This window comes from Arachis stenosperma, chromosome 1 (genome assembly GCF_014773155.1).
Source record: "Arachis stenosperma cultivar V10309 chromosome 1, arast.V10309.gnm1.PFL2, whole genome shotgun sequence".
Lineage (NCBI taxonomy): Eukaryota > Viridiplantae > Streptophyta > Magnoliopsida > Fabales > Fabaceae > Arachis > Arachis stenosperma.
This window is the reverse complement of record NC_080377.1, coordinates 4,767,067-4,788,637: the sequence shown is the minus strand read 5'-3', so window position 1 is coordinate 4,788,637 and position 21,571 is coordinate 4,767,067. Positions and strand designations below refer to the sequence as shown.

The 21,571-nt window shown below is 32.8% G+C and overlaps 2 long non-coding RNA genes across 2 annotated transcripts; both read right to left on the bottom strand.

Moving 5' to 3' along the window:
* Positions 1 to 10,041: 10,041 nt before the first annotated feature.
* Positions 10,042 to 11,656, bottom strand: LOC130948658 (uncharacterized). The gene is made up of 3 exons (XR_009073298.1): positions 11,294 to 11,656; positions 10,496 to 11,148; positions 10,042 to 10,403 (listed from the first exon to the last, which is right to left on the bottom strand). It is a non-coding gene; the product is annotated as an uncharacterized LOC130948658 (long non-coding RNA).
* A 7,197-nt stretch (positions 11,657 to 18,853) lies between these two features.
* Positions 18,854 to 21,571, bottom strand: LOC130962602 (uncharacterized). Its single transcript, XR_009079789.1, has 5 exons — positions 20,968 to 21,571; positions 20,695 to 20,882; positions 20,562 to 20,623; positions 20,307 to 20,427; positions 18,854 to 18,883 (listed from the first exon to the last, which is right to left on the bottom strand). It is a non-coding gene; the product is annotated as an uncharacterized LOC130962602 (long non-coding RNA).

The window sequence follows — 21,571 nt, the reverse complement described above, 5'->3', positions numbered from 1 at the left end:
TAAATACTACAATAAATTAAAGTTTTAATAACCGAACCAATCATCAAACCATTCTAATCATTAATTTATTGGTTTATAGGTTCAATCGATTTGATTGTAGTTGAACGAAAAAACTGTTTTATAATAAAATAATAATTATAATTTATAAACTTTAAAATATCATCTAAATTAAAAGTATTATATAAACTAGAATGCTATGATCTCATTCAAATACAAACTCAAAAAAATTAAGCCATCAGATATTGGTCTTGAACAGGAGGCACAATCGGTTAGGAACTGGTCTGGAGCAATGCTTGAGCGTAATGGGGGCATTCAACCATTACCTCCAATCAAATACTTGCATTTACATGAGTCCAACAGCTTCTCTGTAAGTATTAAGTTCCATAGCTCCACATCAACTTTATGTCATAATTAGCAATTTTATAATATAACTACATGAAGTTTGATCAATAATTTTATCCCTTGTAGATAGGAATTTTCTGCATGCCCCCTTCATCTGTTATTTCTCTGCATAATCATTCTGGAATGACAGTGTTCAACAAGCTCTTATATGGATCAATGCATGTTAAATTGTATGACTGGATTGATCCCTCTATCCCAAATGATCCAGCTGAAGAATTGTTCTCTATGGTTTTCGCTGCTTTCATGTTAACTCATCCAATTTTTAGTTGGCCATACCTTGAAAAAAAAGTGTTGAATGTGGTGACTACACAACACTTGTTATTGAGGTAAGACAAGATGAAAATATGTTATCATTCTTCAATATTGTTCGTGGCTGCCAACTACTAGGAAAACACCGAAACTTTGTGCAAAATAGTCCGAGTTCTCGCTTATTAGTGAAAAATATTAAAATCATGCACAACAATATATAATTGTCTAGGAACTGTAAACTGGCATATAATGTTATGATCACTCGTATGAATCTTGCTGTTCCTTTTTGGTATAAACACTGGTTTATTGGCTTGAGCTACTAGATATTTGCAATAGGGCTTGTCTTGGGAATTTATAGGCTTAGTAATATCAATATGCTTTGTCACATCGAATAATTTTGACTGAATTCTAATATATGTTCTAACTATTGATTTAATTGCCTTAGAATTTCTTTGTTCTTGTCAGTTTAGTCGCAACTTGCCTTGACTTGAATCTAGCTTTTTAAATTCTTATCAGATATCAATTTTCTGAACTAGAAAAACTCACTCCTGTGATTGTTTCCTTAATTTGTGGTTGGGTAGCACAACAACAACATTAATCTTTTTCTGCTTAGGAGATATGAAACTAAACTTGTGACTGCGATAGAGATAATTTGTTGTTAGCATGCCAAGTAATGGGCTAAGTTTATAATATCTTCTAAAATAGTCTAAAGTTGTATTTGCATTTTTTGGGAATGGTTTTTCCGTTTTCTAAAACTTTGTCAATTCAAAGAAATACTATCTCAGTTATGTATGCTATTTTCTTTTAATATTTGTATAAATCCCTGGAGTAAGAGGTATATGAAGTTCTGCACTTATCACTTTAAAAGGATTGGAAATGCTTAGTTTTTCATGTGAATCATTATCATGTCCGTCAGAGTAAAAATATACCAACTTAATATGAAACCTTTGTAATTTATCTCTCACAAATGGACAATATGTAGTTGTTTTGCTTAAATTAGAATCCTATTTAGGATTAGAGTTCTGATTTTGGAAGATACTGTTTAAAGTGGATCGGCTCCACCCCTTGTCTAACTATTTATACAAAAATCTGTGCTTATTGTTATTTTTTTTAAGGATAAGACTAAATATATATATAACATTGTCTTATAAAAGACAAAGCAAATAAAGATAAGAGAAGAACAACTAAAAATAAAGATAAGATAATAAAAACTAAAATTGTAATTGAATTTATTTTTTTGTTGGACTAAATTTGTAAATCACGAAACTTTCATAGACTAAGGTAAAAAAAAAATTTAATAATAACTAGTGATGGAAGAGTTGAGAGAAGAATGAGAGGTCGGACGGAAAAGGAGCATCAAGCCTTTGATGGAACAGAGCGCCTACCAAGAGCTCTTGAAAGAATGTAACGAGTGGTGTGTGAGACTGACTATTGTAAGGGGGAGGGATTACTGTTCCATTTTTTGTTTTTTTTTTTTGGTCAAGTGTTCCATTTTTTGTTTAAAGACACAGGTTGAGGCTAAAATAGGTATTGGATTTGGGCTGTTTTGAGTTTTGAGTTGTTTCTATATAAAGAAAAAAAACTTGGCGGGTCCCTGTTGGAGTTATATAAATATATGCAGGAGACTGTAGTGGACCTTATACTCAACGTGCATGCAATAGGTGTTGAACAGTTGAAGCATTCAAATGGTATGTAGGTCAGTAGGTGTGGTTGAAAATGAGTATTGTATTATACTATTATTCCTTATTTTTATTGTGTCTCGTAACTATTTGAGAATTTTGCTTTGTATCTCTTGATTATGACCCCATTCTTGATGGTAATAATGTCGAAAAGAATGGGTTAATAATCATTGAATGTTCTCTTTTATACGCTGTTAATAGGTCGAATGTAATGAAAAATTAAAAAAAAATATATATTTAAGAAGAAAAGTTGTGTATATACTATATAGTATGCTTGAATGACAAAAAAATTAATTGAGCATTAAAATGGTTTAAATAAAAGAAAAACACTCTTATATCTTACAATATAAATAATAAACATATATTCACTAATATTATAAATTGACATTCATATTCTTTTTTTCATTTTTAATTTAAATATCACAATAACATTCATATTGGCAAAAAATGTTTTTTTAAATATAAAAAAATGTAAATGACCCACCCATTTATGGCGTGGACTAACTTATTTAACTTATTATTTTTTTTGGATTAATTAGGACACCCAAAATTTAGACGGGAGAGTTTAATGGGTTTAATTCATTTTGACGGTCCTAATTTTTTGTTTAGAAACCTATATGAATGCTTTTTTGTAAGGGTGAATGCGGATCGGATCGGATATAACAAAATTTTCGATCTGATCTGAACTAAAATAATTAGATCGGATCTAATATTCGCGATTTTTAAGTTTAGATCTGATCCGATCTGTACATTTACAGATCAGATTGGATCGAATCTCGGATATATTCGCAAAATATATAGATATTTTAAAAAGTTTTTTTTATTAAAAAATATCAATAAAATATTATTTTTCTACCCTTTTAAATATGTTTACTCTTAAAACATTATTAAATATACTTTTTTTAATAATAAAAATAAAATAATACAAGATATATGATCATTATTAGTTGAAATAGAACATAAAAAAATACTTATTTATTTATTTATTTATTTTTGCGGATCTATGAAATGCAGATATTTTCATAAAATTCGCAATCCGATCCTATTAGTGTACGGATCGGATTCGATCCGATAGCTTTGCGAATCGGATTGATATTCGTAATTTTTAGATCAGATTCGAATAAATACCGCGAATATACAGATCAAATCTGATCCATGAACATCCTTAATTTTTTGTTTGTATTTATGTAATGTTTTAGTAGATAAAATTTTAGAAAGTAAAAAAAAAGGAGAATAATTATGAATTTCATGACACAGTAACAAATATGGAAAATTATCTGTATATTACTATATTCTATTATGCTCCTTTAGTTTAGATTATCTATCACATACTATCCTACTGATCAAACACCGAGAAAAATATCTTACATATATATATTATACTAATGATACAATGAGACCAAAAAATAAATAAATAAATTAGCCTCCTTCCTTTGACATTAATATTAGTGGAGAATGCAAATTATTGACTAGATAGAAGCTTAAGAGGATAAGAAGGTGACTTCACCTGTATCAATGTTAGCAATAATTGCCCCCTCCCCATATTTTGCTTTCTCCCAAATTGAGTCTTTGGGAACAATTCCATTGCTACTTTCAAGCCCCAAAAACTCCCATGACCTTGTAGTCATCAATTTGTACCCTTTGTTCTTAAAAACAGACACCACATTTGGATTTTCTAAAAAAAAAAATCCTTTTTATCTACAAAATACCCTGTTTAATTTGTAAATTAAAATTTTATTTAAAAAGTTCATAACTCTAAATAAATAGTATTATAATAATTTTAAAAAGATGGGAAGATATACAAGACAACCTAAATTGTTTAAACAACACTTAGCTTAAGAAAGGATGATTAATGATTATAAATATGATGATTACACTTACTTGCTATCTCAGCTGCTTTTTACTCTTCAAGTAGAGCAGTAAAACCATTGATGTGTTTGTTGTATGAGTAAAATATTGCTTCTTTTGCATTCTCATGGCTGCCAAGTAGTATAGCTAAATATATTTTACTACTTGTAAGTGGTCAACTTTAATTTATCGAATTTTATCTATATATATATAAAATAAGTTCAATGGATGGATATTATATGTACCTTCCCAAGTGTGAGCTTAACAATCGTAATGGTAATTTGTGGCAGATTTGAGATCACTTATTGAGGGGTTTGGATTAAGGGTGTATATCGTTCGGTCCGACGTAAAGATCCAACTCGAATTCGAAGTATTTTTGCACATGTTGGTTCGAGTTTGAAGTGGTCTAAATTTGATCCGAAAATAAAAATAACATTTAGAAGAATATTCTAACTAGATTCAAACTATAGCTCATTTCACCTGATTCGGCTCAACGATATATATTTTAAATTATTGTTTTGTGTTTAAGAAATATAAGATTTTAGACTAACATGTAATTTGAATTTTACTTAGAGGGTAAAGTATGATCTATCATCATATATTTCATAGGTGGAATTAAGAAAAAATATTCAATGACGAGAGATTTCACTTTATTCTCTAAAGTAAAAATCTAAAATTTAGAAAATCTAAATTTTTTTGTGTTATTTGTATGTGACTTGCATATTTGGTGTTATTAGTATTGATTCATGATTATACTTTAATTTTAAAATTTAGTTAGTATTTATTATATTTTGAAGTGAATTTCATCATATGAAATAATGGTCGGAAATTTGGAACTTATTTTTGTTAGAATATAATTATGATCAATTAGCATTATTTAGCATATCTGAATATTTATTATAAGATATTACGTATCTATTATTTCGATTCTTTTAATACCTATAAATACCTTTCTATATTGTATCATCCAGATAACTTGCATACATACAAACTTTTTTCTATTGTTTTCTCTTATCCTTTCTAATATGGTACCGGAGGGCGGAGGAGGCATAGTATCCTCCTTGAGGAGGATAGGTTGAATTTTTTTTTTTTGGTAAAATCACAGTATTTTTCATATTTTTCTTCCGTGCAAATTTTTTTTCTCTTTTGTTAATATTTTGATACTTTTCATTCTCGACAACTTGAATACACTCAAACCTTTTTTGTAAAAAAATAAAAAGGTTTGTGTGTATTCAAATTATTTAGAATGATATAATATAGAAGGGTATTTATATGTGTTAAAAGAATCAAAATAATAAAGATGTAATATCCTATATATAATAAATATTTAGATATGATAAATAATACTAATTGATCTAATTGATCCTAATTATACTCTAACACTCTCGTACTAATATTCAAGAAGATAATACATTTTGTCTTTAATTTATGTTTTTTTTTAACTAATATTGTGTAATATTAATTATATATAAATTAATCCATTCATTTTTAATAAAAATAATTGTAAAACTAAAAAAGATATACAAAGATGCATGAAATTATGATTAAAGATCTGATTTTTATTAAGTTTTTATTCGATTTTTATTCGGTATAATTATAATCTAAATATGTATAGATTTTATTAAATTTAGGGTTGTATTAAAATTTAAAAAATAAATCCGATATAAATTTAGAGCCAAATTTAAATTAGAACAAATCCAATTTTATTCGGTCTATATAGTATATAGACTTCTAATTTAGACTATAAGAGTGTGATCTTAAGTACACAATATAAGACTGCCATAATATTAGATAACCAAAAATAATATTTGTAATTAAATTCAATTAATTAAGCATTTCAAACGTATTTTATCCATTTTTCATTACGTGCTTTCAGTTCTAGTTTTCCGTAAAAAAATTTTTATTGTCAATAACTTTACTGATGGCGAAAGCGTTGGTAAATATAACCGTTCCCTTTTCGATAATTTTTTACCAATATTACTGACGTTCACGACCATGAATAACTATTTAACATTATCGATGAACCCTCTTCTTTTTTTTTTTCTGAAAATAGAAAATAGAACGAAACAAAAGAAGTAAGAACAATAGAGAAAAAAAAGGAAGAAAAAAAAATCCAACAATATAGAAGGGAAAAAAAAAGAAAAAAAAAGGAAAATGCAACACCAATTAACAAAAGAAGATAATGAAAAAACGTGAGATTGATTGAAATGCTTGATTTATGTGTACTCTCTTTTTCATGATCACCCCTTGTCGTAGCTTCTATTCTCTCTTTCAGCCACCTCATAATATACTACTTAATATTAGATACAATAAAAAAATAATTGTACAGAAATACTTACTTTATCTTTTGAGGACAATATTTAGACATCTAAATACTATGATTTGACTAAATAATTAGGGGATACTTTTAATACCGCAATTTGCTTAAGTTTTTTTTTTTTTTTGACAATTGTGTTTTATTTCACAAATTTAATTTTAATATATTGAATTGTGCATCATCTTATAATAATATTTATTCGTATAAATAATTATTTACATAATCAATATAAAAAATAAATAAATTTTAAATATTTTACTCTTTATGACTTACTGATCTCTCAACTCATTTGGGTCTGTTTGGGAAACACCAAAAAGTTACTTTTTTCAACTTTTAATTTATAGAAAGTTACATTAATGTGTTTGGTACAATTTTTTAGATAAACTTTTAACTTTTCAAAAAGTTATTTAAGAGCTTTTGAAGAAGTTAAAAAATGTGACTTCTCCTATTTTCAAAAGCTATTTTATCACTCTTATTTAATGCACAACTTTAAAACAAGGATTTTTATAATAACTATCTAAACTCAAAATAACTTCTTTAAAAGTTATTATTAATAAAAGTCTTTATATTTTAAACTCCTTTTTCAAAAGAACTTATTTAAGAAGTTTAGCCAAACTGGCCCAAAGTAGTAGAACAATTATTACATCAAATATTCATATAAGATAATGCAAACTCACAAAACACAGAAGATTCACAATGACTTATATTATATGTTTCACCTTAAAGAAAGTACTAACCAAAATTAGAAATACATTCCGCAATGCAAAGTTCCTTCTTTATCGGCTCAAGCGCATACAGCATCTTACATCCCTTGATGCACTGAAAAAGGTTATGTGCAATATAATAGGATGGAGTCCAAGGTTGTTCACTAATATAGTTTTGAAATTCAGCAATGGCGGAATACATAACTACTTGAATAATCAATGTTGCAATTGCAAGTGCTACACCATTCCTAGCCATGGATCTCTATTTCTTTTTGTCATGTAATTACAAGTTTGTAACAAAACATGCTTTATACAAGCTTATTAGAGCCTTCCTTAATATTATTATATGCAACATAATTCTCGGACGAGTTATTAGGATATTCCATTTTTAGTTCGTATCCCTACATTACACTAAGAGCTACTTATTATCAACGTAATAAAAAGAATTTCAATTTAGCAAAGTGTTGCTTAGAGTAGCTTCTTATCTTAGTAAAGTTTGACTGCCTCTTGAGCTTAACATATTAGAATGTTAATACTATTTGATTTTGTATAAAATCCTTATATAATATATTTGTCGTTAGATGATGTTCAAAATAAAATATAGCCTATAAAAAATGGGGAAAGATGCCTAACTAATAAAACTATTAAAGCATAATATGGATGTGTTTTTCCATGTGTAATAATACCGGGGGAAGAAAAGGAATGTTCTAATTATTTATAAAAATTAACATTGATACAGTATTAACGAAAGTTACTTGTAATTAGGGTAAAGCATATGTTTTGTTTGAAGTTTATAAAAAATTTAAAAAATATTTTTAATTTTTATTTTATTTTAATTTTATATCAAAAGTTTTCAATTTGTATTATTAAATCTATCATTAACAACAAAATTTTTAAGAAGTTTACGATCAAAATTAGAAATTAGTGCCAAAAATGGTGTCTGACTTATTTATGTTAAATGTTATCTTTATGAAATTATTGTGAAATCAAAATTAAAATTGGTTGAGATAAATTTAAAATAAAATAAAATTTAAAGATGTTTTTAAAATTTTTAATAAATAATGAAGACAAAAAATATATCTTATATATACTATTTACTTTTTTTTCCTTAATAATTTATTGATCTCTTGACAAATATTCATAAAAGTTATACCAACAACTCAAAATAATTTCCAATAAATTAGATATTTAATTAGGGCTACATATGAATTGGATAATATCCGCATATTCATGGTAATTATCCGCATTCGATCTGAATTTTGCGGATATTATTCAATCTGCAGAGCCATCGGATCAGCTCAGTTTCAATTTGCACTATAGTAGGATCGGATTGCAGATTTGGCAGTGATATTTGTGGATCCAATCCACAGATCCACACATCCGCACGTCTCATATAAATAGCATAATTTATGATATCTTGTTATTAATTTTTTATAAAATATATATTAAAAAATATTAGGTACACATAAAAAAGGTACAAAGATGCATGAAATTATGATTAAAGATCTGATTTTTATTTAATTTTTATCTGGTGTATAATTATGACCCCAATATATATAGATTTTATTAGATTTAAGGTCGTATTAGAATTTAAAAAATAAATCCGATATATATTTAGTCTCAGACAAATCTAATTTTAATTTATTCTATCTATATACACTCCTAATTTAGACTATAAGAAGGTGATCCTAAGTACACAATATAAGACTGCCATAATATTAACTAACCAAAAATAATATTTGTAATTAAATTCATCAATTAATTAAGCATTTCAAATCGTATTTTATCCATTTTTCATTATGTGCTTCCAGTTCTAGTTTTCTGTAAAAAAAAATTTGCTATTATCAATAGTTTTACTGATGGCGGAAGCGTTGGTACAATTTTTTACTATGGGTCAAGACGTTGGTAAATATAACCGTTCATTCTTCGATAATTTTTTACCAATATTACTGACATTTACGATTGTAAATATAGCTATTTAACATTATCGATGAACCTTCTTCTGTCTTTTTTTTCTGAAAATAGAAAATAGAAAGAAAAAAAGGAAGTAAGAACAATAAAGAAAAATACGGATGAAAAAAAAAAACAATAATATAAAGGAAAAAAAAGAAAAACAAGAAAAAGGAAAATGTAACACCAACAAAAGAAGATGATGAAAAAACTTGAGATTGATTGAAGTGCTTGATTTATGTGCACTCTCCTTTTCATGATCACCCTTGTCCTAACTTCTATTTTCTCTTTCAGCCACCTCATAATATACCACCTCATAATATACTACTCAATTTGAAAATCATATACAAATCATAGCGAGCAAAATATATCATATCATTATGCAATATATGTTTTTAATTTGTGTCTTCATCAGTTGAAATGACGCTAATTATATTAAATATATAAAAAAGAGTTAAAAAGAATACAATTCATTACATTGTTGTAACATAATTATGTTGCAACTGTAGATATAATTTCATTCCATGAACATAACCATTAAGATATCAAATTCAGCAAGACTGATTCCATTATTGTAACTATATAATCTTCAAATCTAGTTTATACTTTATAGGATACTCAGCCTAGCAACTAGAGCTATTATACCAAAATATTTAATTTATTTTATTAAGAACATGAATAAAAATGCATAAGGTTTGCCATAAAAGTGTCTTACATAAGTATGCATCTCCAATATATCAATGAGCATGCATAAAAAATTAGTTACAGAAGCTGTTAACACTGATCATAAATCAATTTAAGAACAAATCATCCAAAGTTTTCCTTCAAAAAAATCCAGAATTATCATAATAAATCACCCAACAACTGGAACTAGACACTTTCTTTAGCTACTTGAAGTCAGTGTCATAATACTACTTTCTAATACGCATCAAGATTCTCAACTCAACACTACAACACACCTAATATCAGTACAATTTTGTGTATGATTTTCCAGTTGTCTTATCACAATTCACGACAACATCAAATAAACAATATAATGGAATTCAAAGGTTTATTCAGAATAGAACAGAACTGAATAAACACTAATTAATGATTTCATTTTCAAGCAGCTGAACACACACACACAAAATCATAAGAACCAAAATTGAAGGCATGCACAAACCAGAGTAAGCAAAACGTAAGATGAAGCAAATTCATAGAGTAGCACTGTTGCAGACACATGCCATTATAATAGCCCTGTTCTTGAGAACACCCCTATCAAATCAAACAATGCAAGCTGATAAGCAAAAAGTTAATCAAATCGGAACCCTCTCAAATTTTAGTACCAAATGAAGGTGAATACATACCTTCTCGACGACGATGAGCGAAGAGAGGATGAACGCGGTTCTTCCCGATGGTGAGTTCGAAGTGACAGCCAGAGCAGAAGGATGAAGAGGAGCGACGATTCTCCAGTAGCGAAGTGGTGTGCGTGAGTAGTGAGTGGAGAGTGGAGAGTGGGGAGCGGGGAAGAGGGGCGACGGTGACGGCGTGAGGGTGATGAGTGACGGCGTGGGGAAGAGGGGAAAAGGATGATGAGTGACGGCGTGAGGGTGACCTTTCTCTGATTTTTGGTGAAGCTCAATGGCGCGCGAAGGGGAAAAGGGAGAAAGGAAGCCAGTCACGTTTAAGTGTTGGTGAAAAGGGGATAAAAATTTACTAAAGTGTTGGTTTATATTTGGTTTTAGATACATTAGACAACACTTTTAAAGTGCATCTGAAGTATGACAAATAGGCTACCTTTCAAAAGGTGAGTTTTAGGAAGTGCCTGTCACAATGAGGCGCAGCATTAGCCTGTCCTCTCTGGCAGAGGTTGCTGCTTTGTTAGTGGGTCTTCTTTAAAATTTCATTTTGACCCTATCTAATGTTAAATATCATGTTGTAGTCTTTAAGTGAGATGAATTTCATTTCTTCCCCTTTTTTGTGTTGATGGGCCCATTCATTCCATGAATTGCTTTTGAAGCTGAGAACAAACAAACCAAAAAGACAAGGATGATAAAAGGTATTAAGTGACGGGCCAAAACATTGCTTGAATGCTGGTTAAGTTATAAATAAAACAAACACTGAGACTTAGACTAAAAAACCCACACCCATGAAAGGATGAATACCATCGTTCGTTGGATCCGAGTCAATTATCGCCGCTGCTCCCTGCTCTTCGGAGAGATATAGATGGTTGTTCCGGCCTCGCTCGGCTTGCACCGCCGCCGCCGCTCACTCGGCTTGCACCCCTATTCGCTGCGCTGCGTTGCGCGTCTTCGATTCCTGCAACTTCGGAGGTCCGTCATCGCTAGCCGGAGGAGGGCCATGGTTTTGTTGATGAATCAAAAACCTCTACCCAGTAGCCAAACTTCACGCTCGGAGATCTACCTCGCTGCCGGAGGAGCACGGCGAACCAGAGCGGGGAGCTAGTACAATCAATTTTTTGGTATACAACAACGGCAAAGTTCATTCACAAAAATTGCCCTTCAGAAAATAACAGGCCCACGACATATTTAGATCTACAAGCCTAGATATTAATCACCAAAAAAATGTCCAGATAATAAGACTTTTCATTTTGTGAAATAATGATTTGAAAAAAAAAACTGTAAATTAATCATTCAATTACAAACATAAGCAAATTATAATTAGATTAATAGTCATAATTAAATTGTTAAAATTAAAATTTTAATTTTTTATATTCATTTAAATAAAAAATTCTCATAAAAGATACATACAAGTAATTAAATGATATGAAATCACTAAAATAGAATGTAAAAATGTCTTTGTTCATCCAAATTACTATATATATTAGGTGTTATAGGCTTATAGCTTTATTCTAAAATGCATATTTCTCTACTTATTCATTAAAAATTTGAAAAAAATATGTTTGTAGATTAGTATTAGTTATTAGTTTTACTTTATGATTATGATTATGATTCTAATAAATTTTTTTTGTGAAAGTCATTCTAACATAAGACTTTAAAAATTTCGTACTTGATCCTTTATAATAATAGAAATGCATCTTATTTTTATTTTCAATTTTGAGGGATGAAATAACAGTTGTTTTTTTTTTTTTTTTGTTTAGAACCATTGTTTATAATGGTTGGTCTTTTTTTAAGTAACAATAAGGATGTGGTCCTTATTTTCTGAAGCTTACATCAAAAGCCCAAATTTCATTCCTCCAAAATCCTATTCCATGAAAAACAAATTTTAGCATATATAATTTGGATAATTATGAATTGTCCCCCAAACATGGGTAACAGTAACAATTTCACTAGAAACGTAGACTCTCCTTTGACAGTGAACTCATACGTCACTTATTTACAGGTGTGAATAAAGCGAGCCATGCGTTACAATCTCCACGTGACAGCAAGCCCAAAAGGACGAGGCTAATGCTGCGCCTCATTAGGCCAGGCTCAGGCTAAAACTCACCCCTTTCAAAAGCGCTCTCTTTGGTAGAAAAAGTGAACCCATATAGCTCTTAAGCTAAAGCTACGCTTTATAAGTGATATTTATAATATCTAAGGAGACACTTTTCAAGTGATGCCACAAATGTGTTTCCTATTCTCCTACAAAAAGTAAACACGGAGAAAAGCGTAGCCTATTCTAGTAATAGGCTACGCTTTTCAAATGTAGCTTAAAAAAAGTGCGGTTGAATGGATATTTTTCTTGTAGTAATTTGACTAAATAATTAGGAGATACTTCTAATACCACAATTTGCTTAAATTTCTCTTTTACAATTGTGTTTTGTTTCACGAATTTAATTTTAATTCATTGAATCGTGCACCATCTTAAATAACATTTATTCGTTTGAATAATTATTTATGTGATCAATATAAAAAATAAAAACTTTAAATATTTTACTCTTTATGACTTACTGATCTCTCAACTCATACAGTAGTGGAAAAATTATTACATCAGATATTCATATAAGATGATGCAAACTCATAAAACTCAGAAGATTCACAATGACTTATATTATATTATTATATGTTTCACCTTGAAGAAAGTACATACTAACCAAACATAGAAATGCATTGCTGAATGCAAAGTGCCTGAACTATCGGCTCAAGCGCATACAGCATCTCACATTCCTTGATGCACTGAAAAAGGTTACTACGTGCAATATAATAGGATGGAGTCCAAGGTTGTTCACTAATATTGTTTTGAAATTCAGCAATGGCGGAATAAGTAACTACTTGAATAATCAATGTTGCAATTGCAAGTGCTGCACCATTCCTAGCCATGGATCTCTATGTCTTTTTGTCATGTAATTAGAAGTTTGTGACAAAACATGTTTTATACAACCTTAGATCCTTCCTTAATATTATTATATGCAACATAATTCTCGGACGAGTTATTAGGATATTCCATTTTTAGTTCGTATCCCTACATTACACTAAGAGCTACTTATTATCAACGTAATAAAAAGAATTTCAATTTAGCAAAGTGTTGCTTAGAATAGCTTCTTATCTTGTTAAAATTTGACTGCCTCTTGAGCTTAACATATTAGAATGTTAATACTATTTGATTTTGTATAAAATCCTTATATAATATATTTGTCGTTAGATGATGTTCAAAATAAAATATAGCCTATAAAAAATGGGAAAAGCTGCCTAACTAATAAAACTATTAAAGCACAATATGGATGTGTTTTTTCCATGTGTAATGATACCGGCCGGGGGAAGAAAAGGAATGGTCTAATTATTTATAAAAATTAACATTGATTCAGTATTAACAAAAGTTACTTGTCAATAAGTTATAATTCAAATGACATAGTCTCTCTATATTTATTTAAGAGATTGCGAATTCGAATTTTTTTATCTTTGGTAAAAAAAAAAAAAAAACAAAAGTTACTTATAATTAGGGTAAAGCATATATTTTGTTTGAAGTTTATAAAAAATTTTTAAAATATTTTTAATTTTTATTTTGTTTTAATTTTATCTAAAAAAATTAATTCATATTAAATATATCACTAACAGCTAAATTTTTAAAACATTTAGTACCGAAACTAAAAGCCAGTGCCAAAAACGGTGTTTGGCTTATATATGTTGAATGTTGTCTTTGTGAAGTTATTACGAAATCAAAACTAAACTTTTTTAAAATAAAATTAAAATAAAATAAAATTTAAAGGTATTTTAAAAATTTTTAATAAATTTTAAAAATAAAAAATATACTTTATTTTATATATACTATTTATTTTTTTTCCTTAATAATTTATTGTTCTCTTGACACATATTCATAAAAATTATACCAGAGAAACTCAAAATAATTTGCAATAAATTAGATACTTAATTACTATATGTCTAAGGTACTAGCTATACATGCATATGGCATTCCTAATACCTTTTTTTTTATTGAGCGAGACAACTCATTACCTAGTCTTAAGAGAGGGAAGTGAAGGGGGGTATAGTGGATTAGTGGTCAAGAAATGTCTCAACAAACCAACGGTTTAAACTATACATGCATGATATAGTCACAAAAAAAAAGGTAATACTAGCTGATTAATAACTTTTTTGAATAATATAAATAATTACCAATTAAATTAAAATATATTACACTTTTAAATTATTCATTTAAATTTTAATATTAGCATAACCATCCGAACACTTAATAAAATGAATATTCGATATATCTATTATTCACATTGTTTAATATTTTTATTGTTTACCAATATTTTTTCATTATTTAATGATGTCACCACAAAAAATCAGAATCAATAAAAATATTAGCAAAATATTAGTGTTGTTGGTGATGACAATAATAATGATGGAGGAGGAAGAAGAAAAAGAAATAGAAAATCAAAGAATTTCAAATAAAAAAAAAAGAAGAGGAGGAGATGGATGTGGTGGTGGTATAGTGGTGGTGATGATGATATATATTGAAAAAAAGATGAAAAAAAGAGAAAGTGTTACGGCCTGGCCCAAAAAGGGACTTGAGCCGACCCGACCCACCTACCACCCGACCTGAACGGTCGGGTAATGCGCCCGTATTAGACCCGCACACGCGTCCGGGATAGCTGGCCACCACAGCTGTACAGGGAAGCTTCGAAGAAGGTGGGTTCTGCCCTCGTGGGACCCACATCTGACATAGTATATAAGGGGAGGGTCCTACCCCTCCCCCAAGATACGTCACAGATTCTACCTAACCCATTTCTCACCTGCACACTAACTGACTAGAGCGTCGGAGTGTCTTTGCAGGTGACACCCCCTCCTTCCACAACGAAAGCTCGGCAGCTCGGCAGACCGGACCCAAGCGCGATCGTGATCGAAGCGTCCCCTGTCCTACATATTCCACTCGAACCGTCCGGTAATCGCACAACCGAACATTGGCGCCGTCTGTGGGGACGCCTAAATGGACGTCGTGCCGGGCGCCGAAGACCAAGACCGAGGAGCCGGAGCAGAGGGGGCAGCCTCCGTCGCCTCGCCAAGAGGACGGCGAAGGTCCCCCTGTCAACGCACTGAACCACACACAAGGACGCGACCCTTCGGAGGAACTGGCGGCGACAGCGCCAGAATAATGCAGGAGCTACGTCACAGGGTCCAGAACCTGAAACGGCAGCTAGCCGACCAGGAGCACGACCGACGAACCACCGATCCTAGCTACTCCCCATCTCCTGAAAGCCGAGAGAGAGACTGTTACGGCCTGGCCCAAAAAGGGACTTGGCCGACCCGACCCACCTACCACCCGACCTGAACGGTCGGGTAATGCGCCCGTATTAGACCCGCACACGCGTCCGGGACAGCTGGCCACCACAGCTGTATAGGGAAGCTTCGAAGAAGGTGGGTTCTGCCCTCGTGGGACCCACATCTGACATAGTATATAAGGGGAGGGTCCTACCCCTCCCCCAAGGTACGTCACAGATTCTACCTAACCCATTTCTCACCTGCACACTAACTGACTAGAGCGTCGGAGTGTCTTTGTAGGTGACACCCCCTCCTTCCACAACGAAAGCTCGGCAGCTCGGCAGACCGGACCCAAGCGCGATCGTGATCGAAGCGTCCCCAGTCCTACATATTCCACTCGAACCGTCCGGTAATCGCACAACCGAACATTGGCGCCGTCTGTGGGGACGCCTAAATGGACGTCGTGCCGGGCGCCGGAGACCAAGGCCGAGGAGCCGGAGCAGAGGGGGCAGCCTCCATCGCCTCGCCAGAGAGGAGGTCCCCCCGTCAACGCACTGAACCACACACAAGGACGCGACAGAGGTCCGAGAGGACACGGCGACCCGTGATAATGGGCGCCACCCCATTCCATCGATCCATCCTCGAAGTCCGGTTGCCGAAGCACTTCGACAAACCAACGGACATGAGGTACGATGGAAACCAAGACCCTTTGGAACACCTCACAGCCTTCGAAGCAAGGATGAATCTGAAGGGAGTAGGGGACGAGGTGAGGTGCCGAGCCTTCCCGGTGACCCTGGCAGGACCCGCGATCAGATGGTTTAACGGCCTCCCGCAGGGGTCCATCTATGGGTTTTCAGACATTAGCCGTGCCTTCCTAGCCCAATTTACAACACGAATAGCAAAGGTAAAGTACCCGATCAACCTTCTGGGGATAACCCAGAGATAGGGAGAGCCGACCAGAAAATATCTGGACCGGTTCAACGACAAATGCTTGAAAATTGACGGCCTAACCGATTCGGTGGCCAGCCTTTGTCTGACGAACGGCCTCCTCAACAAGAACTTTCGAAAGCACCTTACCACGAAACCAGTTTGGACGATGCACGAGATCCAAACGGTAGCCAAGGAGTACATAAATGATGAGGAAGTCAGCCAAGTCGTGGCTGCCAATAAACGGCACTCCGACTACAACCAACCTAGGCAACAAGGTAATGGAGAAAGACAAAAAGAACAAGCCAGGGAAGGAGCGCCGAGCAAGGCACCCAGGCCATTCCCCCGAGTCGGAAAATTCACCAACTATACTCCGCTCACTCTTCCCATCATGGAAGTTTATCAGCAAATTGCCGAGAAAGGAATCCTGCCGAAGCCCCGACCACTCAAGGACCGTACGGGGGGAAACAAGAACTTCTATTGTGACTATCACAAGGGCTATGGTCACCAGAAAAAGAGGAAGAAGAAGAAGAAGACGAAGCTTTATTTAGCGTAAACTAAATGACTTAATTGCTTAGTTGCATAAATTACTTAGATGTGTAATAAAACTTTAAATTAAAATAATAAAATATATATTTTATAAAAATTACCAAATTAATAATAATAAGCTCATTATTTTACTATTTTATTAAATTTTTCATTTTAGAAGATTCAAATGTTTTATTTCTATTCTCGCAACAGCAATAAGGACAAAATAATAGACCCTCTAGCACTTCGTCTCCTTCAAAATCACATTTTTTCTGCCGCTGCCAGACAGTCCATAACGCATTAAGAGTTTAAGACATTTATTAACGCATTTCTCCCTCTTTCTCGAATTAAATATATAGTATTTCCAACACTTCTTGACACATTGAAAAAGCTGAGCCGAATTTGAAGGTTTTTCTGAAACAACATCTTGATATTCAGCGATGATAGAAAAAATAAAAAATCCAACCATCAATAATGTAAGAGTTGAACAAATCCTGTCCATGGCCCCCTAGTCTATTTTGTCTTGCAATTAGAAGTTTACAAAAGACTAGCGTTTATATACATGTTTAATTTTTTAAATATTATTATATGCAATATGATTCTAGAATAGTATGTGTTCTCTCCTTACACTAAAGAGTTACAAGATACAAATACAAATAAATCAAAATTTCATTGCTGCGAAGTGTTGTTATAAAGTTTATTATTTTGTTTGAACTTAATTGCCTCATGAATATGACAAATTTTAGAAAAATAATACTAATAATTCGGTATTTAAAAAATTTAACTGTAGATAAAAAATCCTTAAAAAATGTTGTCGACAAAATGGACTTTAAAAGATTTGAAAATGTAATAAAAATAATTAATAAATATTATTTTTTTGTGAGTAACAAAAAAACTTGTATATTTAGTTAACATATTCATTTGATCTGAATTTTTGTGACAATATTTAAATAAATATTTAAAAAATACACAAAATTTAGAACAAAATTTAATCTCTAGATTTTTTTTATTTTCCAAAAAAATATAGTAATTTATAATTACAAAATTTTTAAAAAATTTATTTGACATAAAATTAGTAAATTTTAAGGATGAAAAGATCTTATTTTCTATAAAGTATTTGTTTAGAATATATTTAATATTTATATTTTTTTGTCGCATTTTTAAATCTTTTAAAAACTTATTTGTTGTTAGCATTTTTTAAGGTTACTTTTATTAGTGATATAAACTTTAATTTCAGGATACTATTTTAGTAGTTACTCTTATTTTATATGATACACTATGTAACACCCTCACTATCAGAAGTCACGCTTCCGGCTGCACTACTCTGATAGCAAGAGGTATTACGACTACTTTACATACTAGTTACTAGAATAGGAGCCTTTGACTCGATACTGTATCACTGATTTTTTTAAAATTGAAAATAAATACTTTATTTTAAGAAAAATACAAGCAGGTTTAGATTCATATACAAGATTCCTTACATATTAACTCATAATATAATATACATATAAAACATACAATTCCTATCCCTCTTACAAACTTGTAATAACAAAGACGAGGGAAGAAAAAACTAATTAGTACCACAAAATATAAACCAAACACAGTATAAACTCTTCTTAATGCTTCTTCATCCGGTTCCTGAAAAGGTAAAGCTGTAGGGGGTGAGAACCTAACCACGTCTCACCACGGAATTTCAAAGTTGTCATAAAAAGATATTCAATAAGAGAATTGTTTTCAAATTCAGTGATTATCATTGCCTTATAAATCCTTTTAAAATCTAATAGCTAATCGTTCAAGACCTTTTTAAGGAACCAATGTTTAGTATTTTCAGAAATCCAAAGTCTTTCTTTTCTCATAAGAAATTCTCAATCAAACCAACCACGCAATCAAACAACACAATCATTAATTCAGCACCAAAGTCCATTCTCAATGTAACACGCCAGGACAAACACAGGCAAGGAAAGCACAAGTAGGAAGCAGTTATAGCAAGTAGTTCAAGTAACAGTTAAGAACAGTTTAGCAATTAGGCAAACCAAAACAAGTTCAAACCCAAGCAAAGCATACAAATGCATATGATGCATGCCTGTCCTATGGCTGATGAGGCTCATCTGTCGGTTATCCAGCCAACCCGACAAGTCTGAATTGTCCTTAGACTGTTCCCCCGACGTGCATCCCCAAGAGTCTATGCATAGTTTTTTCTCAAATGATCAATATTGCTCAATGGGGGTAACATTCCCGGGAATTTATATAGTGCCCGGTCACACTTACGTCGTAGGGTCAACAGAGTATCGAGTTTTTAACCTGGTACACGTGGTGGCAAGCCACGGCACTTAATCCAGGGAACCTCGTATCTCAGATATTTTAAATTCATAAGCCATGTGAATAATTCAAAGTTCATATCTCAACATTCTCAACATTATAATCATTCTTCAATCCAAACCTCATTTCCAAATTCATTCAAAAACCATATTTCAAAGAAAATCCTCATCATCATTCTTTCCATTCCGTTCATTATAAATCAATCTTAAAACATATAAAATTTTAAAAAAATAACCCTTTTTAAATAATTACTTCAAATGAAACTTCCAAGTTTATAAAATTCCGACAGCATCTCCTCTAAAACTCGGACTCTGCCACCCTTTCCGGGTCCCAACCAAACCAAACCAAGCGCCTTTTAATCATTCAAATCATTTCTAATAACCATTTTCACAACAACCATATTCAATCCAAGGGAACTATAAATCCAGAATCCAGTCAATGATTAAGAACTCTCGGTTTTCTCAAACAGTTTCAAACCAAACCATTTCTAAAGTTAAACCAAATGCCAATTATAATCTTCTCCGATAATTCAAGGAAACCACTTTAACAATATCATTCAACTAATCAAAACACCCAACTTTCTCAATCGATTAATCTGTCAGTCAAACTATTAACCTCGTTCATCCAAAATAACTCAATCCAATTCATAAGACTTACGAAATCACAGAAATGTATTTCATGCATTAATATCGATTTATAACAACTTTGGAAAGAAAAACAAGTTTAAGAAAGATGCCCCTACCTCAATGTCTCAATCGCAGAATTTAACTCAATAACCCCCTTTATCCCCAGTCATGGCAGCAGCAGCAATCTTAGCAGCTCCATTATCAATTATGACTTTGCAATAGATAAATCGACAGTGGCTAAAATGGAAACATATTTCTATAATTAGAGTAAGGGTGGCACAAGGAAACCAAATAGCAGTAGAATAAAGGCAGAAACATTATAAATTTCAGAATTAAAGGAGTTAAAATTAAAATGGGAAGAATAGTGCTACCGGAGACAACATTTAGTAGTTCCAAACAAGGGCGGCAGCGCCGAGATATGACAATGGTGACTCTGGTAAATTAAACGGATCAGAACTAGCTGCGTACATAAAATGGCACAAAGAAGAACCAAAGAAATCTTACCCATGAACTAACCAAGATAAAAAGTAATGGCTATAACGTCTCTCACTGCAATCAATCAGCAGCAAGGACACAGCTAGGTTCATCACCCAAAAATGGTAGTACTACAAGCTCCAGAACACCGATAGTAACAACAGCAGCAGCGGAGATATCCATCACCACTTTCTTCCTTTTCTTGCTCGGACTCCTCCCTGCGGCGAACCCAACAGCAGCAACAACTCTCACGATAAAGGTAAACTTAACGGATGAAAAAGCTGAAGTAGAGTTAGGGCTTACCAACATATATTGGCTTGAAAGGCGATTTCCGGTGCCAGCAGCAACGACGAGGAGCTTCGGCAACGCAGCAGCCACGCGAGCAGAACAACGGCGAGCCCATCAAAACGGGGGCGACGACAGCTCTGCGACGGTTTCCTTCGCGCGCGTTCCCCTGTTCGCGACTCAAACGGCGGCGGATCTGAAGATAATAACACGCGGTGGTTGCAGTGGTGTTCAGGCTCCAGCGATGACGTGGATGGACCCTCGACGGCGACGAGCACAAACGACGGCGTGGCGGTGGTGCAACGTCAACAACAGAACACAGCTCCTCTCCCTTCTCGCGTTCTGTTCGACGGGGCTCTCTCTCCCTCTTCCTTTTGGTGGCGACGACGAGAAGCACGGCAACTGGGCGAGGCGGCGGCGGCGCCAGTCACGGTCTCCCTCTCCCCCTCAGATCTCTCTTCCCCATTCCTCTTCCTCTGTGGATCTGTTTCCCTCTTCCCCTTTTTTCACCCTATCCGTTCTTCCCTTTCTTTCCTTTCTTTTCTTTATTTCTTTCTTTGATTTTCCTGAAGCTGCTAAGTAGTGGGTTTTGGGGAAAGAAGGTGGGTTTTGGGAAAGGAAG